Genomic DNA, 5121 nt, shown 5'->3' on the forward strand with positions numbered 1-5121 from the left:
ACTCTTATCCGCAAAAACAGAAGGGACAGACTATATGAAGAACTGGCCAATCTGGAAGTTTCTCCCTCTTCTACCGAAGCTCAGAATCTCATCTCAGCCATGCGTAGTCAAATCCGACATGAGGAAGATGTTTTGTTTCACCACTCCTCGGCATTCTTTAAGCAGTGGTGGGCGGGCAAAGTGGACAGACTCACCAAGGAAATGTTTAAGTCTCTACGCAAGAAGAATGCCAAAGAACGCATCCCCTACTTCCAAGCTCCCTCCCCTATTGAGTTTGATGCCCAGAATCTTGAATTTGTAAGAAGTCACTTTGCCTCTTTGTTTAGTCCTCCAGAATCCCTCTCTCTAGAGTCTACTGAAGCTCGCATTGAAACGCTGGTCTGCAGAACCAAGGTCATTCCGGACCAGGAGGCTGCTTGCTGTGGAATCCCCTTTATCTCTCTCTGACATTTACCAAGCTATAGAAAATATGAAACCTAATAAAACCCCAGGTTTGGATGGGCTCCCCTCGGAGTTCTACCAACAGTTTAAAGAGCTGCTGGCTCCCTACTTACTTGCAGTTTGGGAAGAATCGCTGGTACATAAGGCCCTCCCTTGTTCTATTAATACAGGAGTCATTAAGTTATTGCATAAGAGAGGGGCGAAGGACGACCTGGCTAATTGGCGACCTTTGACCATGCTGAACACAGCCTACAAGGTGTTTGCTAAGGCGGTTGCTAATTGGATATGCATTCTTTTTATGAAATGGATCTCTAAGGAACAAAAAGGTTTTATAAAAGGTCGAAAGCTTGTTGAGGTAGTCATCTCCCTGTGGGAAGGGTTCGAGCATGCTACTGAGTCGGGCCAGAATTTTGTGTTTGTTAAGATTGATTTTGACAAAGCTTATGATAGGCTTGAGTGGTCTTTTATTCTCAAATGTTTGGAAGCCATGGGCTTTGGTAGTAGAATGATCTTGTTTATCCAGACTCTCATGGGGAATGCAAGAGCCCGGGTGTCTCTCAATGGTGGTTTGTCGGATGTTTTTGATCTGGCCAGGTCTGTCAGGCAAGGTTGTCCATTCGCTCCTCTTTTATTTGCAATTGCTGCTGATTCCCTCAATTGTCTAGTCAAGGACAGGATGGCTAAGGGCTTGATCAAAGGGATCTCCTTGCAAGATTCTGATGTTCAACAGTGTCTCTCCCAGTTTGCGGATGACACAAATGCTTTATTAGCAAGTGATGACTCCACTCTTGCTGAATTCTGGGCAGTCATGAATTTTTTTTGCTTAGCTTGTGGCTCTCAGGTGAATCATAACAAAACTGGAGTGTTTTCTCACCACCTCCTTCCCAAATGGATCTCCCAGATAGGTTGCAAACTCCTCCAAGAAGGAGAAATCTTCAGACTTTTAGGTATCCCCATGGGATTTGGGGTCTCTCTCAAGGCTCGGTGGGATTGGGTATGCAACAAGTTTCAATCTAAGCTTAATAGATGGATTGGTTTTCAACACTCCCTGGCTGGCAGAGTCGTGGTTATTAATCACTTTCTTAATGCGTATGTTTTATTTTTCTTTGGTTGTTGGAGACTAGCTGACTGCCATCTGTTGAGGATTTCTAAAATCTGTCGGAACTTCCTGTGGGCTGGGGATCCCTTTGCTAGAAAGAATGCCAAAGTCTCTTGGGATACATGTACCCTTCCTAGGAATGTAGGGGGTTTGGGTGTACAGAATCTCAATCTCATTTTGCTGACAAGATGGGGGTTAAGCTGGTGGTGTCAGCTCTTCATCAACCTAATGAGGAATGGGCTAAACTCTTATTCAGGAAACTGAATAAGTTTCGTCTTGCGGAAGTCAAAGGTTGGAGTCATCTCCCGCCCATGGTCATATTTTTGGGTAAACAAAGCGTCCTCTCGGCTGGTTCTGACCTTTTGAGGTCTATCATGCAAGCCTGGAACAGACACAGAGCTTGTCTTCTACTTAATCCTCTCTCCAAGCACAGATTCTCAGTTCCCCCGAATGACTCCATTTGGTAGTCTGGGCTAGATATTCCTCCTATCCCTTCTACTTACATTAGGAGAGCTCTGGTCCTCCACAAGAAAGGCCTGAAAACTTGGTCTCAGCTATGGGACCCCGGCTCTCATTCTTGGAAAAGTGACATCGACCTCTCCCTTCACTTCAGAGTTAAGCCTTGGGACATTCCACTCATTCGCTCCAGAATAAGGCTCTTTCCTCCTGAGTTGAGTTGGACCCTGCAAACTCCCATTCCCCTAGATCTCAGAGTGGTTACTTGGGTGGGAAGGTTTAAACTCCATAACCCGGTTTGGCACAGAGATAAGGCAGCCTCTTCTCTCCATTCTGTTCTAAACAAAAGATGGAAAGTCAATTATACAAGTAATCAGTGGAAGTTCAAATTTAGGAATATTTGGTCCTCTGCCATAGAACCCAAAAAATATGTCCTTTGGCTGATTCTCCATAAGGCCTTGTGGAATGGGAAGAAGGCTCTTTGTGCCTGTGTCAGCACAGGTCTTTGCTATAGATGTAAGTGTGTTGTGGAGGACATTGGCCATCTTTTTCTGGTTTGTCCTAAAAACAGGAAGCTTCTGGCTCCCCTCATTAGCTCCTTGGGCTTCTCTCCATCATGGAAACAGTTTCTTCTCGGTGATTATTCTGGGGTGCTGTCTATTTTTTGGAACAAAGCCAGAGCAGAGTTCCTTTGGCTTATCTGGTGTCAACGGAATTGTATAATGTATGAAGTTGCTTACCAGACCCCAAGTCTGAAAAACCTTCTTTCATCTATTATTGTGCAGGACCTGCAGATTACTAAAGATCAAGTCATCCTATATCAGACTAAGAAGGACTTTCTAAAGGATTCAAAATATTTCTATGATCGAGCTCATGGCTGGGGATCCGGAGGTCAAGAGTTGGAAGATAGGATGTATACACGGGATGAATGGGAGAAAGAACTGGATAGCGAGCTTGACCGACTGGAGGAAAGGATCGTTGAGGGTCATTATTATTTGGAAAGGCTCCAAGCTTAAATAGATAGATGTTCTGGATAGTAGTAGATCCTATGACTTTCTTTTTGATACGGATAAATTGTATAAAGGGAGGCATGTTTTGCTTGTATAAGGATGATGCCATGAATCAGTCGTGTGTAGCTGCCCCTCTTGTAAATTATTTTTTGCTCTTCTAATTTATTCACTTGTGCTTATGGTTAAAAATAAATAAATAAATAATTGTGGTAGCTCAATTCAATGATATCGTGCATGAAAGCTTATTTATATAATAGGATCAATCATTGGTGCACACCTAAGAATGGCAACATGCATGCAATTGCATTAGTTTCTATGGGAGAACAATTAAGTGATCTTTGGCACAAGATTTTGGATAAGTAAAAAAACAAGGTCTCGTGCTTATGAATTGTGCAGGCCTTTGTTTTTTGAAATGTTGTCTCTTCAAGGTACGTGTAGCACTTTAAGTTCATTGTACATTCTTTCCTAAGTTTTCTTTTTCTAAACTCACAATTGTGATCGGATGTATTACATTATTTTTAAAGTTGATATAACATCTCCACTCACAATTGCGAGTATGGAGAAACACAAAGAATATAAAATATTCTACTAGAAACAAACACTTGAGTAGTAAATAGAGAAATTTGGGTGACAACGATAACACATAGAGAGTCTTCTGAAACCTACAAAATGTATAAAGGAGTAATAAATAGCTGCTCTTTTTTTTTCATGCTAAAGGCCTTAGTATTTTTTTTTTTTTCATGCTAAAGGCCTTAGTATCTCTATACGTGAAGGTCATTCAATTCTAGTTGTGATTTTAGTTGTGAGACGTGTGAGCTTTAAAAATCTTGAATAGAAAAGAATCATGTCCTTTCCAACGTAGTTGCCCAAAGCTATATTTATTGACTTTATATATATATATATATATATAAAAACTTGCAGTAGAGTTGACTTAAATATACTTTCAATGTTTTCAATGATGATTGAAACTTACCTTAAATGTTCTTTTGATCTCATTATATTAAATGGGTCTTTTTATTTCACCTTTCATTTCACAGCTTATATCCTCTCTTTTTTTTGGCAAAACTCACAAAAGTGGATTATGTTAACACACTAAAAAAAAATACAATTTTTGGCCATGGAGCCATGACAACTATAACGAGACATAGCTACATTGACTGATAGGGGAGCACCCCAAGAAAAGGAAGGAGTCCGTCTCTTCACCCAAGCATGTTAGTCAATGTCTTGTTTCATTCATCAGAACTTGTTTGCTTCCTAATGGTGATGATCGTCCCTTGTGCTTTCTTGGATTATCTCTGAGAATTTAGCTGATATAATGGTGTTCTCAAAGATGCGGCAATTCCTTGTTTTCCATACATGTTTAAAGTCGCAAAATCTCACTACTTGTGTTATGATAAGAAGTGCTTGATTTTTAAATTACTTTCCTTGAAAAGATGAGCGAGGCCTTCCCTAGAGGAACTGCATTGTGGGAAGCAATCCAGACCAATTATCCTTGTGAGAACCTTCACGCCAATCGGCAAGGCTTCCCACAACACCTTCCAAACAAAGACCTTCATCCTATGCGGCCAATGTAGGTGCAATATGTTCTTCAAAACTGTTTAAATCTTGATTCTAACCATTGCTTGCCCCATAATGTTTTGAGTGGAGAGAACCAGTCCTTTGAATACATAAGTGAGAAGTACACTCTCTTGGTTTTTGGCTTCAAAAAGTGTCTGTTCTTTCGTCACTGCCATGCTTTCCACTCAGATATGGAATCACAATCTGGGATATACCACCTGTTTAGCTGCTCTAGGGCTCTATTGATTAGCAAGCTTTTAGTCTCGTTGAGGTTAAGTTGACTAGCTAGTTGGTCTATACTTTTTGAGAAAAAAATTATGTAGTCCCAAAGATGGCCAATACGTGTGATACCTTTATTATTAATTTTAATGGAAACTTCCCTCTAGAAAGGGGTCATATAAATGCTTACAACCTTAGAAATCCAAGGGGGCCAATGAGTCATGGAGTTGTGGAAGCACTTTGCCAGCTCTCCCCACCCCAAAGACTCTGATGCCTTATTGGATTTTTGAAAGATCTCGCTTGTCGATCCACCAAGTTTAAGGATGGCCCAATGAGGAG

General features: G+C 41.0%; 1 pseudogene; it reads left to right on the forward strand.

The window, feature by feature from the left end:
* Nucleotides 1-1441: 1441 nt before the first annotated feature.
* On the forward strand, nt 1442-2775 carry LOC147447194 (uncharacterized; annotated as a pseudogene).
* Nucleotides 2776-5121: the final 2346 nt, after the last annotated feature.

Source organism: Adiantum capillus-veneris, chromosome 11, assembly GCF_014529385.1.
Source record: "Adiantum capillus-veneris isolate H3 chromosome 11, ASM1452938v2, whole genome shotgun sequence".
Classification (NCBI taxonomy): Eukaryota; Viridiplantae; Streptophyta; class Polypodiopsida; order Polypodiales; family Pteridaceae; genus Adiantum; species Adiantum capillus-veneris.